The sequence below is a fragment of the Gopherus evgoodei genome, chromosome 5, assembly GCF_007399415.2.
Source record: "Gopherus evgoodei ecotype Sinaloan lineage chromosome 5, rGopEvg1_v1.p, whole genome shotgun sequence".
NCBI classification, from domain to species: Eukaryota; Metazoa; Chordata; order Testudines; family Testudinidae; genus Gopherus; species Gopherus evgoodei.
The window spans coordinates 118,825,844-118,846,537 of record NC_044326.1 but is presented as its reverse complement, the minus strand read 5'-3'; the positions used below and the strand labels follow the sequence as shown (position 1 = coordinate 118,846,537).

General features: G+C 40.7%; 1 protein-coding gene across 2 annotated transcripts in view; it reads right to left on the bottom strand.

Annotated features, from left to right (window-relative positions):
* UNC5C (unc-5 netrin receptor C) overlaps nt 1-20,694 on the bottom strand; it is a 358,155-nt gene that overhangs the window by 163,603 nt on the left and 173,858 nt on the right. The window lies entirely within an intron of this gene.

Genomic DNA, 20,694 nt, shown 5'->3' with positions numbered 1-20,694 from the left:
CAGACTCCTTGTATGAACTTCAGGCAAGCTATTTAATCACTCTGTGCCTCAGTTCTCCATCTATAAAATGGGGATAATCATTCTCTTTCTCCTACCCTTTATGCATCTTATCTGCACAGACTATATATTCTTTGACGCAAAGACTCTCTTACTATATGCACTGTATGTATAGTGCCTAGAACAGTGGCTGAGTTGAGTTTTGCACTGAAAGTATGGATTCTACCACTTTGCTATGTATGAAGAATACAATATATCTACCCCAAAATTACAGCAATTACTCTTTAAACAAAGAATTAATTTTCTAAGGCTATGCAAGTAAACTGGTTAGTTTATGAGTTAAAACTAATTTTTAAAATGAGTCCTTTAAGTAACTTGGCATATGATGCCAGACTGCATCTTTCTTCCAAATGATCTTTATAACAGAATAATGCAGATGCTTCATACTTCTCTTATAATTAAATCTCACTGAAATATTGATAACTTTTTAGGATTCATGGTAATTTTTCCTGTTACTATTCATAACTGAAAGGTTCTTCTTCAGTAGGGGCTGACAAGTCCACTATAGAGAACTCCAGGTAGAACTGCCTTTCTTCAAAATGGCTGCCATCTCCTATTGTTCTCAATGAGATGGAGGTCATAACTTCCCCAGAGTAGATGGCCATTTTGAAAAGGGCATCTATCTCCTATTGTTCACACTGGGACTGAGGCCATGGGCTGCTCTTAGCAATGATGATTTCACTCTCACTGGAAACAATGGGAGGAAAAGGTCACTATGAAATGAGGCACCTTCAAAAAGGGAAGCTTTTGTCTCAGCTCCTTTGAGAACAATGAAAGATGGCAGCCATGATGAAAGGAAGCAATTCTTCGTGAGTTTCTCAAGATTTTTATGCACCAGTATCTGTAGACAGATAAACATTCAGTCATAAAAATCGATGGCACAAAAAGACCATTAACCCTAAATATTTCTTTTCAACAGTTGCACCAGTACTACACAGTGGGAACTAAGGGTGTTGAGGGAATACAGGAGGGAAAGGAAAAGGGGAAAATGAAAAAATGATGTGGGAACACAAACACTAAAATGCCTTAATCATACTCATAGCATTGTTGTGTGATGTTACTATAGGGAAAAGTTAAGTTTGCTTGGGGGACTCTAATAGTGAATTTCCATATCTTAACACCTGGGGCTTTCTTTTAAGTGGTACGTTAACTTTGAATTGTCCACATTTATAACACTTTATTTGGCATAACTGCACCATCACTGAAGTGTACACTAATTTATTGATATGTACTCTTAGCCTCAACCCCAACCATAGCTTGGAGACATTGGTCAAGTCATGAAGGGCCAAATACTGAGCTGCTGTAAATTGCTGATTTATATCAGCCAAGAGTCTGTCTGAAAATGCCTCAAAATAATTTGTTCTTAGAGCAGAAGAATTTGATCCAACACACTGGAATGTACTTGCAATCAGGAATGTTTACCGCTGTCCTGTACCGCACAGAATACACACTCATGTTTATGACAACCTTTCCCTCTATTAGCTTGCCTTCATATATTATTAAGTATCTAGTATTCTATACAGTACGTGCTACTGTGATACAAATATTAATAAATAATACACTTAACAGAAATTCTCCTTTAGCTCAAGTGGTAGGGGCCTGTATTTTTGGTGTGAAAGAGTCTGAATTCTATCCCCGCTGCTTATGATTGTTAAGTCCATATGAACATGCCCCCATGCAGTATCACAGATGGCAGTGAAGTTCTGTGGGCATGGAATCATATACCATCCTGAAAATGCCCAATTTCATTTTTCTCAGTAACCCTCTGACAAATATAACCCAAACTCAGCTGTATCTGAACTAGATCTCAATAGTGCCACATGAGGCAGAGATGTTTGTAATTCTCTGTCTGGTTATTCATAAAATCATGGTTTACTAGGAGCAAAATTCTCTCTGATCAGCAGGGCAGATCTCTATTGCAGAGACCTTCTGGGCTTGGAACTTCCATCAATATAAGCAGAGAATTAATGCAGAATATGTAACAAAGATGTGCACTGTGGATAAGAGACCTGTGGAATGCATCAGACTGAAGAATTTTTCCCTAATAGTTTACTTTGCTGGATGGATCAGTAGACTATCCATGAATAAAAATCAAACAGTTCAATAGCCCATCCATGCCTCAGACAGAATTTCTGTATCTATCGAACAACTGTTCTGGAAGTACATGATATATAATGTTACTTTACCTTTCCCATCAAAGAAACTGTGGGTCTTAATAACTGACACAGTAACTTAACTGCTTATAGCAGTACATAAATAAAACTGTTTTTCCATTCCTCATCCCAAAGTTATTTTGCTCTGTGGGCTTATTTTCACATTGTTCAAAGAGTCAGAATTTCTTGAGATGTTATTAGACAACAAGCTAATCTTTAAACCACCCAAGCAAGAAGTAACACATGTATTTGGTATTAGCCTCATGAACTCATACATCTTTCAGTTCAGCATCTGTGTGTGTAGTGAATTGGCCTCTAGCTCAACAATTAACTCATACTGGGTTTGTCCTTGTTTATTCCCCCCACCTCAATGCAAATGAGTGGACAAGCCAATTAGGAGTTAAGCATGATTTTTTTTTCTAGGGCAACATTTAGGCAAAGACACAGTGTTTTGGCAAAAGGTCATTTTCATATGGGGTCCTGGCCCAGGACTAGGGCTCTGGGCCCTCCAGTGATACAAATAATAATAGCATCTCTACCTACCTGCCTAGATACTAATATACCATATTTATCTCTATACTGTCACATAATCTCCATCATGGCAGTGTGCATGCTTTTGAAACCCGTAATAAACCTGAAAGAACATATTCTTGTCCATGTCTGGGAAGGGTGATGGTGTATGCGAGGTTTACAGAATCTTCCAGAAGAGATTAAATGGGTTTTCACGAACCTTTCCTGGGGGATCTGATGAAACCTCTTTCTGAACATCTCACAGAAGGTTTCTGGTTCCTGCTTCCAAGATTCTCTAGCCATTTTGAGTTCACGTGAATCTCAAATTAATCTCAGACTTTTGAGGAGGAAGGAACCAAAATATAGAAAGAAATGTTCCCTGAATCACTCCCAGGGAGTTTTAAAAAAAAATCTCATACAAATATCCCACCTAAACACATGGGAAAAAACTATAAATGTTTGTGCTCATGTTATTTTACAAATACAAATAAGTTTAACTGCCCTACTTTGAACCGCTTTTCTGCTAGAAGTAAAGGTCCATGGATTTTCCTCCATGATTGTTTAGTATCCAAATGAAAAAATATAATGAAAACTATTAAATAAAGTTGATTTTTAAATCCAGTTCTCATTGAACAAGTATGCCCAACAAAAAGTCACCATTACCATAGGTGGCACTAACTGGCATTTGCGATGAGATACCAAGGATCTGAAAAAAGAACAGGAGTACTTGTGGCACCTTAGAGACTAACAAATTTATTTCAGCATGAGCTTTCATGGGCTATAGCTCACTTCTTCAGAGGCATAGAATGGAACACACAGACAGGAGATATTTATACATACAGAGAACATGAAAAGGTGGAGTAGATCCTCCAAGTCAAGACTGAGGCATGTTGGCAGCTAAGAAATGTGGGGAAACTCACACTATGTTTATCTGTGCTGGATTTGTTCTTTCACTGTTTCATAGAGTTTAAGGGCAGATGGGACCATTAGATGATCTAGTCTGACCTCTTCTGTATCACAGGACATTAAATTTTCCCTAGTTACCACTATACAGAGTCCCATAATGTGATTTAGACGAAAGTATTTCAGTCCTTAGGAGACAAAACTGCTGTGTGGCACAGGCAGAGAACAGGAGAGACCCAGGATATGTTCTGTGGATAAAGTGAGGAATTTTATCCCAGGGACTGACAATACTCCACTTTCCACCAGCAATAAATAAAGAGAAAAGTAAACAAATCTCAGAGTTATAGCCTCAGTAAATATTTTTCATCTTGAAAAAGAGAGACTTGTAAAAAAAGGAAGATCTTAAAAACATGCTTTAGCTCATCCTTTGGCTGTGTGCACATATGTTTGTTTTCAGATATAATGAATCCAGACCAGAACCCAGATGAATGAAGAGTTCCTGGCACCATCTTATCTAAAGTTTATTAAAAATGCTCCTTCATTCCCTAATTTGCCAATAGTACAGTTCCTGGCTTATTCCAAATCAATACTACAGTATAGATTGTGCAAATTTAGAAATGGGTTATACAGGATTCTTGCGAAGATATTTGTTCTAAGAGTTTCCAAAGGAGTGTATTATAGAGTAGGGTCCTTTTTAAATCTTCCATTTATATTTCATACACAAAACAATGAAATCTGTCAAATTCTGATCTCTCACACTTGCGGAGTGTATGTGACACTGCACTGTAAACAAACATTCAATCTGAGGGCAAAATAAACATGAATAAGCAAGAGCTAACAGGTGTGCAATGACTTTTAGCTGGGGGGGGGCAGGAAGGATGGATACATGTTTTTATTACAATGTGGTAGATATAGCTGACCTTTCTCTGCTTAACATATTGTTTCACATACCTTAAATAGGATTTGTAAGACCTTACAAATAATTTGAAATGGTTGACCATATTTTCATTACAGCTTCTGTAACTACCTGTATTCCCTGCTGAAACCTCTTATTGTACTATCTCAGGATCTGATATAAAAGCCCATTAAAGTCTCTGGAAAAAACTCATATTGACTTCAGTAGTAATTGGATTTGAACCCTGTAGCATAAAATGTTTCTCTAACGGATGACAATTGCCTCAGTTCTTGCTCTAGATAACTAAATAACTCTACCTCAGTATTGCAGCATTCTAGGTATACCCTACATTAAATACAGGAGGGGCAGATTCTCAACAGATGTAAATAGCATAGCTCAACTGATATCAATGGAGGAACACTGATTTATACCAGCTGAGGATGTTAATACGGATGTAACCTTATCAATCCTGAGACAGAATTGGCAAGTTTTTAAGGGTGAGCATTGTACTTGTGAAATAGCTCATTACTGTGAGGGAAGGTGACTTCAACTCCCATCCCAGCATAGGAAAACATCTGTTCAGTCTGACACCTTTAGAATTAAAATGCATAATATCAACATTGTTGAAAGCACACATGCATGCACGCACAGAGACACAAATATTTGTACCTTTGCTGCCAAGTCGTTTGCACTCCTTTTTTGAACACTATACCCCCAGCCAGTGCTGAGATAAACTGTTTTCCATCAATTAACTAGTCAGTGCATTACCTGCTAGAGCTATTTCTAAAGCAGGTAGCAATCCAACCACATAATCGTTTAAAACTCCAGCCATTGACGCCTGTTGTTTAATGCTAATTTATTTGAGCTTACTAAGAGAAATTGTTATTGACTGCTTTCATTAGGAAACTATTGACCCTTCTCCACTAGAGCATCCTGGAGAAGAAATTCACTAAATGTGCCTATATTTCATCTTTTGAACGTCAAGGTACAATAATCATGCCGAAGGATACGGTTTATTTAATCCAAAATTAAAAATGTATAGGCTACACATTACCTAAAGTAAATTGCTTAATACATTTAGAAGAACAGCTGCTTTCTAAGTGTTTGGCTTCCATGTTTTTGGGGCCTAAATTATGCTAAACAACAAATACTGCCACTAACCTGACAGACCCGCAGGATATCACAGATGCTACATCCAATTCCAAAAGATAAAATCCATGTTGAAAGAAGCAGTGGTTTTCAATATGTTCCTTTAACACAGATCAAGACTCCCTCACCCAACCCAATTTATTCTTCCTTTGGTATCAATTTATCCTATACACAATACGTATAATCATGCACTGTAACTCTTATTTACTTCCAAGACAACTGTCACATAAATAGGTAGTAATTATCCATTTATGCAGCTTGCTAGCTAATTACATGGAATATGACCAACATTTGGAGAATGATTACTATGAAACCTGCAGTTTTACATTAGGCCCAAATTCTGTCTATTGTAGGACAACCCCAACCCAGCCAAAACCAGGTTAGCATATTTGTTACAAAAGCAGCTTGAAACTTTGCCCAAACTGAAACCAGCCCTCTGAACAGCCACTCTGCACATACAGTTCAAACCAAGCATATGAATAAAAAGGCCAGAATCATCGATACACTATGATGACACAAAGCGATAGTCAACTCAGCTTAACTGGCTGATGATCTGACCCTATATGTGATGGGGAATAGCTATCACTTACAGAAGCTTGTGATAAATACATTTACCACACACCTTTGACAGCCTTGCCTGCGTTCTGCCTATTGATCTCTCTTACTGGACTTCTTATAAAAGACACTGAGCCCCTGGACAGCTTCAAGCAGGTGCCATTTTATTTTAAATTAACCTGCCAGGAAAATATACAAAACGTGTATTGTCCCTCCAACTAATGTAGCTAAATATCTATATATGTATCCAGGCAGTACAGCTTAGTGCACAGTGTACTGGACTAAGGCTGGAGTTCAGTTCCTGACTCTACCCCAGGTTAAGTCACTACCTGTCTCTGGGCCTCAATTTCCACATCTGTAAAATGGACTGCTCTCCTTTGTAAAGTGCTTTGAATTCTAAATATGAAAAATGCTAATTATTATTGCACTGGACCCTCGTTGGATCCAGCACTAACGTGGGGAACAGCATTACTATGGATTCTAATGAAGGTAATTAAATTTGGGATCCATGCGCAGTCCCACGCTATAAGAGAATTCGTGCTATATAGACGCGCGTTCTAGTGAGGGTCCGCTATATTTATAAATATATAAATGTATCTATAAAGAGATGCAGTCATGATATCAATGTATGAAATATGGAGCTGTGCTATCATAATGTAGACCCATGAGAACTTTATCATGTACCTTTGATGGCCTGGCTTGCACTCTATCCACTAATCCATTTGCCCTTAGACTCATATTCCAAATGTCTGAGCAGCTTCAAACAGTTGCTGTTGCTTTAAAAATAAGTCTGCAGTTCTGAAATTTTCCTGTTAAAATTACACTACTCTGAAGAACAGAAAAGTCAATGTTTACTTCTGCACCAATGTAAGAATATGTATACATATTCATGTAGAGAAAAGCTATTTTATATCCCAGCTATGCGAAGGTGATTTATATGTGATAACTGGAGAAGCAGGTGAATATATATACATACAGACATCTACACACCTAAAATACACTTACTTCTCCAGTGTGTATGTGTATTGTGCATACTTGTGCAATTTACCTTATGTCTACAACTGCATAACCTGCCCAATAATTCATCATGTTGAGATTTGATCTACCTTTACATACTCCCTATGCATGTGTGTATATTGTTAATATCATTATTACTACTTATATTATGGTAATATTCAAAGATCTCAGTCAGGACTAGGTGCCAACATGCTGAGCACTGTAGAAACACACACGAAAAGTTCCTTCACTGAAGAGTTTAGAATCCAGAAAAAGGCAAAGGCAAAGGAAGGGAGAAGGAATGTGATACAAAACACAGGCAAAATGATCAGGCTAAGGGATAGGTCAATCTTGTTAATTGCCTCGTATTTTTTATTCAACACTTTTCAATTTATTCTTTAATTCAACCCTTATTGTTTAAATAAAACAAAATCCTTGTCTTATTTTGTGTTTGTTTTATAATTGTGTCTTTAACCTTTGTTTTAATTTTTACAGCTAACCATCTTACTCTATTTTTTCTTCCTTGTCCCTTTAAAAAAGTTTTAGATAAAATGCATCTCAGTGACCCCTCCACCAGGGCTGGCTCCAGGCCCCAGCGCGCCAAGTGCGTGCTTGGGTGGCATGCCATGGGGGGCGCTCTGCTGGTTGCTGGGAAGGCGGCAGGTGGCTCCGGTGGACCTCCCGCAGGCGTGCCTGCGGAGGGTCCGCTGGTCCCACGGCTCCGGTGGAGCATCCGCAGGCACACCTGCGGGAGGTCCACCGGAGCCGCGGGACCCAGCGGACCCTCCACAGGCACGCCTGCGGGAGGTCCACTGGAGCCGCAGGATCAGCGAGCAGCAGAGCGCTCCCCGCGGCATGCCACCGTGCTTGGGGTGGCGAAATGGCTGGAGCCGGCCCTGCCCTCCACCATCTCAAAATTCTTACCACTCCAATCAGCTACTTCCTTGATCATGCCTCACTTCCAAACAGTTATTTGTATGAAAGCATTTAGCCCTGATCCTGAACCACTTAAGTCAATGAGAGATGTAGACTCAGATCCTTACTGAGACTTTTTCCTGACGTGTCATATGCCATCACTCATGTCCCCCTGGAAAAGTGCTTCCCCCATTGCCTCCCCAGGAGAACTGGGGCCTTGCGATTGTGTGTGCGCGCACATGTGCGCCCGTGTCCCAATTTCCCTTCTTCCAACTCCACTGACTGATGCTAACTTTCTAGCTTATATTTTTTCTTAAACTCAGAGGAACAAAAAAATCTGCAAGTTCAAATTACCAAACCTCTGGGCTGCAGACTGAAAAATGCTGAGACAGACAGCAACATTGCATAAGAGAGTCAGCACTCTTTCAAGTAGAAGAGAATGAGATCCATATAATATGGTACATCCATTTATTAGCTACCTCCCTTCAGCTGTAGCCTTCATTTGAAAAATGGAGATAATAATATGGTACCTGCCATACAACCTGACAGGAGTGTAGTGAGGCTTAATTACTGTGTGTGACCTACTTTGAGACCCTTGTATGGAAAGCACTGTAGAAGCCCTAGGTATCATGATCGATAATTTGGAAGGACGATTAGCGGTGCAATACTTTCAATGCAGATTTTAAAATCCAATTTTCTAGATTGCAACAAAGTACCCAGAAGAGGTCCAGCTGTTGTGCAAACTCCTGACAAGGGATTTGTGTAACCCTCTCGGCCAGAAAATCACAAGCTCCTTGCAACTGACTTAGTAAACCTTTTAAAATGTACACTTTAAAGTGCATCATGAATATGAATTCACCCGAGAGTTGTCAAAATATTCATTTGCTTACACGGTATTTTCAGTATTCTTTTGCAAAAGTGCAATCACCTTGGACACAATAACATTGTGAGGGCAAACTGGAAATAGCAGCACAAGAAGGTCTTTCAGTACTCCTCCACAAGAACTCTGACTCGCCTGGTTTTCTACCCCTGAGTCTCCAGAAAAATTTGAGGGTGTAGTGTTTTTCTGAGTGTACAAGTTTGCGGGCTCTCATGTTATCCAATGCTATTATCAGCAGCATAATCATCAAAGCTAAATCACCATCTAATATTATTCACAGCATGTATTTAGCTGTCTGATTATATTACACACTCTAAGAACAATAGAGGAGGAGGAAAAAACAAGCAACGGGAATAACAAATAAGATTTTAAAATCTGTTTTCAGCCTCAGACTGATAATGAATTGCAGCCAACTGTTCCATGCCGCCACTGATAAAAAGAGCTGTCTAACTTTTTAACGTTTGCTTTACTAATTGAACAATCAATTATTAAAATAGATGATTTTCACAGTCTTAAACAGCACTTAAATCCCAGATGCCACTCCTGCTACAGCTGGCTGCAGCAGCATCAACTATTTTACTTTTTCAGAGAAACGTCCAGATGAAAATTTCCAGAAGAATGTAGAATGTAGTTTGATTTGAGAGAGAAGTTGAGGTACAGTTTTTAGACCAGGGGTGGGCAAACTACAGCCTGTGGGCCACATCCAGCCTGAGGGACTGTCCTGCCCAGCCCCCAAGCTCCTGGTCTGGGAGGTTCGCCCCAGCCCTCCCCCACTGTTCTCCTTTGCCCGCAGCCTCAACTTGCTTGCTCTGCCGCTGGCGCAATGCTCTGGGTGGCGGGGCTGTGAGCTCCTGGGGCAGCACAGCTGCAGACCCCGGCCTGACCCAGTGCTCTGTGCTGGGAGGTGGCAGTGACAGCGGCGGCGCGGCTGAAGTGCCACCAGCCACTGGTGCTCCAGGCAGCGCAGTAAGGAGGCGGGGGGGGGTTGGATAGAGGGCAGGGGAGTTTGGGGTGGTGGTCAGGGGGTGGGGGTTTGGATGGTGGTCGGCGGGGGAAATGGGGTTGAATGGGGGCAGGGGTCCTGGAGGGCAGTCAGGAAGGAGGGGGAGTTGGATGGGGCGGCAGGGGGCAGTCAGAGGACAGGGAGAAGGGGTGGTTGATGGAGCAGGGGTCCCGGGGGGCCATCAGGAATGTGGGGAGGGGTTGGATGGGGCAATGGGGGTCCGGGGGCAGTCAGGGGACAGGGAGCGGGGTGTGTGGATAGGGCAAGGTCCCAGGGGGGCTGTCAGGAAACGAGGGAAGACTGGATGGGGCAGGAGTCCCAGGTGAGTGGGGGGGGCAGATAGGAGGTGGGGGCCGGGCCACGACCCCCTCCCTCAACCAGCCCGCCATACAATTTACGAAACCCGATGCGGCCCTCAGGCCAAAAAGTTTGCCCACCCCTGTTTTAGACCCTCAAGCCTCTATGCGTATGTCTACACTGCACACTAAGTCTGGGCTCTGAATCAGGTTTGAGCCCAACCCCCATTTCTGTCCACACACAAATCACTCTGATTCGGGTAAGCAAGCACTCAGGACCCGGGGACTAGGGCCCTGATTGAGGTGGTGGGGATTAGAGCCCAAGTTCCACTGTGACTTGGGTCCAAGCCTTGTCATTTTGCAGCATGGACACAGTTCAAGCCTTAGAACTATGTCAGAAGGTCTGCATAGTGCAGCATGGACGTTTTAGCATGACAGAGCTGAGTCTAGCAATTGTAAGCCCAGGTGTGGATGATGAAGCACGGACTTAGAAACACTGAGTCCACAAGTCTGTGTCTGGCAGACCCAGGTTTATCCTGAACTGTAGACATAGCCTGGATGGTCTGGATTTCCACTAACTGCAGTTGCAGCTACGCTCATCCTCTTGTAAATACTGTTTAGGAGAGACAACATGTGCCCTCAACTGAACATAAGAGCAGGAGACAGAAGCTCCTCAGTTCTACTTCTGACTCTGCCACTGACATGCTGATCAGACTTTGGCAAATCACGTAACCCCTCTATGCCTCAGCTTCCCCATCTGTAAAATGGGAATGATAATATTCACCTGCCTCACAAGTATGTTGTAGAGATGATTAAGTTAAGTTGTAAAGCTCTGTGTAGGTGCCAATTGTTTTTATTAACTGCATGTGGATCCAAGTCAGAAATCCATTTCTGAAAACTCCTGAGCTTTGGAATTTGAAATTCACACCCAGTTCCATATTGTTTAGCTGGCCACAAATGCATCCAACTAATTTCCTGAATTAGAAACTCCCCCTTCTGAATTCTGATGGCTTCAATATCAAGATCTACAATCTGAATGTATAGCTTGCATGTATCCCTATTAATAAATCAGCAGCAGAACTCACTGCCTTCCTACAAATATGCACACCACATGGGTCTTAATGATTTGTTGGAGAGAATTACCTCTCCCAGCAGCAGAGAAAGCCCTCTCCCTACACATGCTATCTCCCCACACATCACGATTTCATGCAGAGGGGAACCTTTATTACATGGTGGTAGATGTATTTGATTCATAGGCTGTGTGTTTAAACTGGTGAACTATGGAAAGGTCATTCAGGGGATTATTCTTGCCACTGTGAAAAGGTTTATATCAAAGCTCAGCCCATCGGCTGTATAGATGTAAACAGGCATCTGCCCACTACCGATAATGATTTTCAAAGTAAGATTTTCTACTTAGCTAACAGTACACTCTGAGATATAAAAATTACTGTATTAGTAATCTTGCAATTGCTATCGTACCTGGGAACCAGATGAGAGTGTTATATAAATGATGAGAGACACTTATCTCTTCCTCTACTTTTCTTGCCTAGTTGGATTATAAAACCAAGCGAGCTAGAAGAATTCCGAGACCCTCTGTAAATACAGATTATATTAGCCCTACTTGTTGGACATCTCCTAAATAGGGCACCCCTCAACAAGGTCAAGTCATCTCCTATAAAGTTACTTGTTAAGCCTTCCTTCCTGTCAAGTAAACAGAAATACCCTAAACAACATTAGAATTAGCCCTGATTTATGGCAAGGGATTTGGAGTCACAAGGAAATTAAAGTGAAATTTCTAATCACTCAGTTTCCTAGTTTTTGGGATTCCATGACAAGTCTGCCTTGTACGCTGACCCTGTGGGGAAATAAGGATTATGTTTTTCATGGCTCAGACTTTTTGTGGGGTGTGGGAATTAAGGATGTGCAACCTCTGAGGGTTGAGTTCACAAGGGAGTTTGGGGCCTGACACCTGTTAATTCCCCAGAGACTGAAGTGTATTGACCTTTGTAGGTTCATCTGGAGATTCAAGTTTAAGAAACCCAAAAGGGATTCTTCTACAGCTGGCCCCTTCACAGTTTCCTCACCACCATCATGCAGACCTGCAGCTGCCCATTCCTCAACAAGCCATTAAATCCTCTCTTCTTTAGACATCTTCAAAGGTGTCCTAGTTGTGGGCAGGAGGAGGAGAGCAAGGGAAGAAAGTGATGGGAACTAACTTGGTCCACATTCACCAAACTTTCCCAAGCACAGCTGAAGTTCACAAATACATAAAATGCAAAACCTAGGTTCAGTGTGAATGGGGTTGCAGTTTGATGTGAATCTTAGGCACAGTGCTTGTAGGACAGTGAAGAATGTGTCACTATCTCTCACTACAAAAAGAATAACTCTCTGGCTGCCTCAAATATACGATAAGTGCAAGGTGAGATTTAGTCTGCAGCACAGACATGAGAATTTAGGGCCCCGTCCAGATCTTTATCCATAAAAGGCTAAAGCATTAGTAAAATGAGAGAGCACTTCTTCTCAATATTAGGCTCAATGTTAAGAGACCAAAACATGAAAGAATAATTAGTTATTGCTCTTAATGTCCAAAGGCCAAAAACAGGTGACCTTTTATAAAAGACCCAAAGCATAGTGTTCTATTTCGCTACTTATGCAAATACAAGTGGCTTCTTGCTAATGTAATCCCAGTAAGTAACAGCTGGTTATAAATGGGGGACTAGCAACGTTTGCAAACATACCAGGTTTATGTCGCCTATACAGTTATGCAGTAATTCTGGCTTTATTAACATCATCATTTAAAACTGAACGATGTGCATGCTCTACCAGAAATTAATCAAAAGAAATAATAATAATAATAATATAAACATCTAATAAAAATAAAATTTCTAAATGCTTCTCTAAAAAAGCCTGCATTCAAAAGACTTAGTGCCAAGACATGTCATGTAAGGTATTTTAGGACAGCACAAATCTGGAGGTGAGTTGGGTTATTTTGGGGGAGAGAAATGATTGAAGGATATAACATGAGATCCTTCAGGAAGCTTACAATTGATTTGTAACTGATTTTATGATAAAAGCAGCAAAGGGTTTTCTTTCCCCTTGTACAATACTAACCTGGACCCCTGTGGAGGGATCCAGAGTGCTCCACTTGCTTTTACAACTATTGGAACATGATCAGCAACAAGAATGCTCTTTTTATTTAAGAAAGGTATTAATAAATACTTTGAGCATGGCTAAGTGTTTCTGGATGTTAACTGAGGAGGGAGACGGAGACAGAGACAGATAGAGTAACAAGAGGGGGAAAAAAGATATGGAAAGAAATGGATTATTCTCTAAGAAACTAAAACTCCTCTAGAGACTTGAGCCTTCAAGTTCATTTAAACCTTAACAAACTTTACATTTCAAATCATATCTAACAGGACAAGTGATAGGATTACACAGCCAAATCTATAAGCATTGATTTTGTCTCAGTCACAAATGCACACTGTGCACTATTGGAAAATCCACTAAGAAGATAAGGTTATGACATATAGTAAATAGCATGCAGCAACAGTTTAGATAAACCAGTCCCTATCTTTAAAAAACCAAAACCAACAAATTTCACATTGTCTGAAAAACACAAATGCCCATGGAAGAATGTGAAGATTATTCAAATAGATGACCTTTCTTTTACAGGTTGCTAGAAAACCTGCACTAGCCATTGTTGTCAGAAAACTTGGATATTCTGATTAGGAGTGTGTGACGGTGTACCCCATAAGGCTTTATGGAATATGCTTATGAATGTATATATGACATAACTAGAATATATTTTATGCTACATATACCATCTAACATATCTATGTAAAGGTTATGATCTACTGAATACATTCCTCCTATTTGTATGCATGGACTTTAGTACTTGAAGTTAGGAATATTGGCTGTCTACTTGCTTGATAGCCTTAGTAAAGCATTTGGGCAGCAGATAAAGCGCCCAATCAAGAACCATGTAAACCAACAATGAATTTGGAGACGCCAATCCACATTGGAGCCTTCCCAGGAATGTGGCTTGGCTGGTAAGAAACTCAGTCATGCATGGACATGTGACTTGCCCACGTGACTCCAAAACGCCATCTTGGAGCTGGACTTTGCATAGGAGAGAGAAGGGAGTCTCCCCTGGCAAGGGAAAGCCTATGGGAGACCTCTCCATTTTGTCTTCAGCTGGCTAAAGTGATAGCCTCTCCACCCCCAAAGGATACCTGAAAGAAACTGGAACAAAGGACAGTAACTACAGGGGGTGTGACTGATTGCTGGACCTAGACTAAAAGGAGACAAGTCTGTAAAAGGAAGCTTACTGGAACTGGTGAGGTTTTATCTGTATTCATTTTTCTTAGACATAGACTTGAGTGTTCCATTTTTATTTTACTTGGTAATGTACTTTGTTCTGTCTGCTACTACTTGGAGCCACTTAAATCTTACTTTTTGTATTTAATAAAATCACTTTTTACTTATTAATTAACTCAGAGTATGTATTAATACCTGGGGGGAGGGGGCAAACACTGTGCATCTCTCTCTATCAGTGTTATAGAGGGTGAATATGAGTTTACCCTGTATACGCTTTATATAGGGTAAAATGGATTTATTTGGGGTTTGGATCCCATTGGGAACTGGGTGTCTTGGTGTTAAAAACAGAAACACTTCTATGAGTTGCTTTCAGTTAAGTCTGCAACTTTGGAGCACGTGGGTCAGACCCTGGGTCTGTGCTGGAGCAGACAGGCATGTCTGGCTCAACAAGGCAAGGTGCTGGAGCCCTAAGCTGCCAGGGCAGGAAAGCAGGGGCACAAGTAGTCTTGGCACATCAGTTGGCAGTTCCCAAAAGGGTTTCTGTGATTGCACCTATCACAGTATGCTTGCTTTCTAAAAATCACTGCATAGACATGGAAGCTTGCAGAGAGATTTATGCAGTATGTTCCAGAAGACTTTTGGTAAGCCCCCAAATCAAAGTCAAACAATAATATTAAGATGTATCATTATTTTCAGTAAAAGATTGTTACTTCACTCAGTCTCAAGCTTCCTGATTCCTTATGAGAACCAAGATTTTGTTTTTTTCCCCCAACGATGAGAGGTGAAGCTGACTCAATAGCAGATAAGCACTTCAGATACACTGTCACTCTATGATACTATACACTTAGCTACAATGAGAAGTCCCCAAAGCACAGAGTCTTGAGCTGGAGTGGTAAGGAGAGGGAGCAAATGGATGCCTTACTTTCATATTACCTTAATTCACAATCATAACACTGGGCTTCTTCAGCATATATGAAAATTGTAGTCAACTATGTTATTGATGCTATGCTCTTTTGTTGTTGATGCTTGTTTTCTATCACAGAGACATATGACAGAGGGACCCCAGTATGGCCTCCATGCTAAATCTGGCCCAGGTTTCCGCAGTGACACTTGCAGTCACCCTCATCTCTAATACGGAGGTGTGATGTACAAAGAGTACAAGTCTCCCTAGCATTAAATAACTGTTAAATAACTGTGCTTTTCAAGGTCAGTATCACTGTGCAGACAGCCCCAGCAAGCTGCATGGGATTTAAGAAAACCGGGAGTGGTATTTATTATTGAGAATTTATCATCTCTAGTACCTATTCTGAAATCTGCAGTTTTTGAACTCCATTGTTAAAAGAAAATACTTGAGATGGTCGTGAACCAAAACCCTGGAAATGAATTTCATAGTCTTGATTCTCCATTGGCTGTCACGTTGTGTCACCATTTACAGCAATGTAAAGTTCTACCAAATCAGAATGCACATGTGTAAATGCTTACACAAGATGCAATAACTCTACAATAGGCAAAAGCAGCCCAACCCCACCCCCAGATCCAATCATTCCCAAACTGGGGTTTAAAAATCTGGATCCAAATCTGAATTTCCTTAAACGTTGGCCTCTTCAGGTGTTGGTGTTTGGATTCAGCACATTACAGAGAAAGATTTGAGCTATGATCTCAGATCTGCACCCAGATCTGGATGCAAGTGTCAGATCTAAAGATTTTGGTTTGAGCTCTCATCTCTAGAAAATACTTCTCTCCAAAGACCAAGCAATGAGTGATGTCATTGTCGATCAAAGAGGTCAGGTCCCGGCATACAGGACCTCTCAGGAGATCTGGTATTATCATCTAAACGTCAATAGACTTGCTAAGTAGTTGTACCAGTTACAAAAGTGTTCATTAAGAAGTTGATAAGAGATTTCCAAATTTTAGCTGGGAAAGATCCCCCCTGATTTTACAATTTAAACAAAAAAAATCAATTATTTTGTGACATGTCAGCATTAACGTTAGTAATTCATATCTGATCTGGAATGGAATAAACTTAAGAGGGAGTTATAATAAAATTACATGCCTTGATTTTTCACTTGCAGACAGTGAGCTGGATTCAGGCTGAATACCCAAGCTAGAGAATGTACTATGCAAACCCTAAGCCTGTTCACTTCTCATAAGATGTTTCTGCTGTTATAGCTGTGCTCCCAGTGACATACAGGAAACACCTAATGATGATGGACAAGAACGGAGTTTAAGTGCAAGGTGACATAGCTATAGTAATGAACAGGAAAAAGAGGGAAATTCTGTTTGAAAGATTGTGGTTTGGATGGGTATTTCACTGCTAAATATGTATCCTCATCACACTGAACCAGGTTTCAGAGATGTCAATAATTTCTGTCCATCTAATGAAGGATTTCAAAAACAGTGTATGTGTGTATATATGTACATAATAGACTAAATTTCATCTTTTTTGCACTTTTATCGAAATTAGTGCCATTAGCATTCATCAGTAGAAATATTCTGCATATATGTCACAGTAAGTAAGAGACAAATTTTAACCCAATTAATCTAAAAGATTTGTATCCAGAGAAGAAATTGTAAGATTAGATAACAGAATAAGTAGCTGCTTTCAGAATATTACCACTACAAATTCCAAGGAAAGACTCAAAAGCCTGCAAAAGGGGTGACTGAACACTGGAAATATAAATTGCTCTGAATGCTCTTGAGTTCCTATACTACCACCTCTCAAACTGAATATTATATTTATTTTGTAAGTAACAGAATAAAAAAAAATTCCTGGTATGTCCAATATGGTGTTGTAGCAGTGGAAAGAACAATGTGTGTAGATAGAGGGAAAGGCTGAGGGATTCATGTAAAGGGATGTAAAGTGACCCATGGATTTCAACTACAGTCCTTCATTTTACACATAGTTTAAATAGTATTAAAAATCATAACATTTCTCCCCCTGTAAAATAAAATGGTACAAATTTGTATTGGCTTGCAGGATCCCACCTATAAGAGAAATGCCCAACATTCATCATATACACAAAATGTACTACAGGATGAAGCTTAGTAGGGATCATGCATTTTATGTAAAGGAAATACCTATATTAAAACTTGGATAATCCCAATCACTTGTTAAACCACAGTTGTATTTTGGATTTAAAAATCCTCCACAAATTCTGAATAACCAGTCAATAGTACATGCATAATTTTGTTTACCCTCCTTACAGATCACCATTTAAGCCATTTGGATACTCAGACATCAGACCAGGTCAGTCTGTATATGTATAGTTTTTGTCTGATCACTTTCTCTGTCTATTAAATATAGGCAAGATCTTCTTCTCATAGGCACACAGACCACAGACAGTTTTCCTTGTGTCTGTTGTTATGCCATCTTGCATTAATGAATCTGATGGGACCATATAACAGAAAAGCTTTTTATCATCTTCACTAATTCCTTGGCCTTAAAAAAAGTTTACAGTACCTGATGCATACAGAATAACCAGTCAAGCACAGGGCTTTCTTGGATAAGCATGCCAAAAGCATGGCCCTCTGACAGAGTAGTATTAAACAGAGACCCTTTTGGCGATGGGATAAATAGCCACTCTGTTATTTGATTGGAAAATGATTTTCCTATTTAGCCACTGCTTCATCAATGCTTGGCTGAATGTAGAACTGGAAGTGAGCTGCTTCCCTCAGATGCACAGCTCTTGATGGGTGAGCTGTCAAATGCTCCATTGTCCAAATTACACTGCTACTGTAGATTTCCTGCTAAGAAACAATTTACTGCAGCATTGTGCCATCAGTCTTGCGGGCCATGTTACAGTTAGTTTTCAGGTATCAAAAGCTGATTAACTTAGTGGAGACATACGAGCACTTTCTCGACGCTGCTGTCACATACTTGCCAAAATTTCCATTTATTGTGTTGTCAGCAGGATAGGATAATGGGAGCATACGATATGACCCAAACTTAGCATGCAGTAAGCAACACATCTAAAATACAACACAACTTCACAGCTGGAGTGAAGACAGTATGACAATTAGAAAAAGCGAACTGAAAACGTACAACTTTCTCTCATGCGTTTCTTTCCTAGACAAAGGGTACACCATCAGTGCTGCGATTCTAAGAATAGCACCACTTTAAAATGCCAATATATTTATTTATTGGGGTAAGATTCAAAACAGCCTACATACTAGCCAAGACTGAGAAAAAAAATGGCTGCTTAAAGTTATGGACTTAGATGCTTATTTATGTGTCTAAATAAGTGCTCTGATTTTTATAAATGCATGTGTGTGAATGTCTCTCTTGGCCAAGACACTGAGGATTGAGCCAAGAACCTACAGAAGTAAACTGATGAGTTTCTACAGCTTGAGCTGAACAGCCAGTTTCTCTTGCTGACAGCGGTAACAGACTTGTATCCTCTGTGGATAGAGCACAGAGACACACATTGACCAGTGGGTTCCACTGAACATCTAGAATCTCCCACGGACTTCACTGACACCCTACTCCAGCACAGAGGGTAAATGATTAGGAGTGGGATTTTCAAAAGTGCTTAGTGTTGGCCTAACCCACTCCTCGTGAAGTCAATGGGAAACCTCGCCTTAGACTCTCTAGACCTCAGTTTGCCCATCTTCAAAACAGGTATAACATGTGCCTACTTCACTGGAGTGTTCTGAGGCTTAATTAATTTTTATAAAGCATGTAGAGCCTTAGAAAATATTATCATTACTTAGCTGAGCACTATTTCTCCTTTTCTATTACAGTAGAATCTTAGGCCAAAAGGTTCAAGGTTACTCCTGATGCATGCATCCAGACTTAGAAGGTAAGGGAAAGGATGGACTTGTTTGAACTTCGCATTTGTAGCCCTCTGACAATCTTAGGACACCGTGGCAACAACACAGAGATCCCATGAGGCAGCAACACAGTCCAAGTGACCGAAACTACGTATTTGAATCCTGAAGATAAAAGATGATTTTCTTAAACATACTGTACAAGATGAAAAAGTGTTCTGCGTCACATCAGTTGCAATTGTTCCTACTTCCATTGATTGTTTTGTTCATTTCTTATTTTCATATTGTTTATATAAAGTGTTCCTTATGTGCTCTCTCTTGCTCTCTATCTCACCAACATGAATTATGATTTTTATCATCAAGCAGAAGAGCTACATGAAGATAGAAAACACCCTCATGAATCCTACATATTCATTCCTGTCCTCTTCTGACAATACCTTAGCCCACTCTCAAGATCAGCTACAATGCTTCTTTCCCTTCTACTTAATTGTTGAAAGCAGTGCTTAATTTGTAAGGAAAGAGGTGCTGGGGCTCAAACAATTAGGTGCTGGGACCAGCACCAGCTTTATGAAGGGCGGGGCCTGATTTGAATACCCAGCAGCAGTCCAGGGCTTCAGCAGCACTTTGGTGGCAGGGGCTCCAGTTTTCTGTGGCACCGAAGGACCCCCCGCCACTGAAATGCTGCTGAAGACCCCCGGAGCGGCTCCCCCCGCGCCGCCAAAATGCCGCCGGACCCCCCTGCTGCCAAAATGCCACTGAAGCCCCAGACCGCTGCCGGGCAAGTAAAAAAAAAAAAAATGAAAAAAGCACTTAAGGTGCAGGGCCCTCTTAGGTGCACGGAATCGGGCCAATCGTCCTAAAGCCAGCCCTGGCTGGGACTCATGCAATTGTTTTTACATTCATAACTGATGCAGCAAGCCCAGAGGTGCTGGGGCTATGAATTGCGAAGCCCAGAGCTGCCAGGGGACAGCCCTGGCAAGCCCTGGCACAAATTAAGCATTGGTTGAAAGCTCAGTCCGAAAGATTTAAAAGTAATGCCTAGAACGTGACACAAACATATAGTTCATCCACAGTTGAGCTGGCTGTGAACCCTAGCCTGCACATGAAGTACACATGATTCCAGCCACAGTTTTCGACTATCAGAAGTTCAGGGACTGAAGCTGGGGGTCCAATACTTGTGGCAGTGGCACCTGAAAGCCAGGTGGACAGGATTTTACATCCATTCACATGATTCACTCTTCCTGGAGATAATTTTGTTTTTTAACAGATGGATTATCTCAAAGAATCTTGTAGATCAT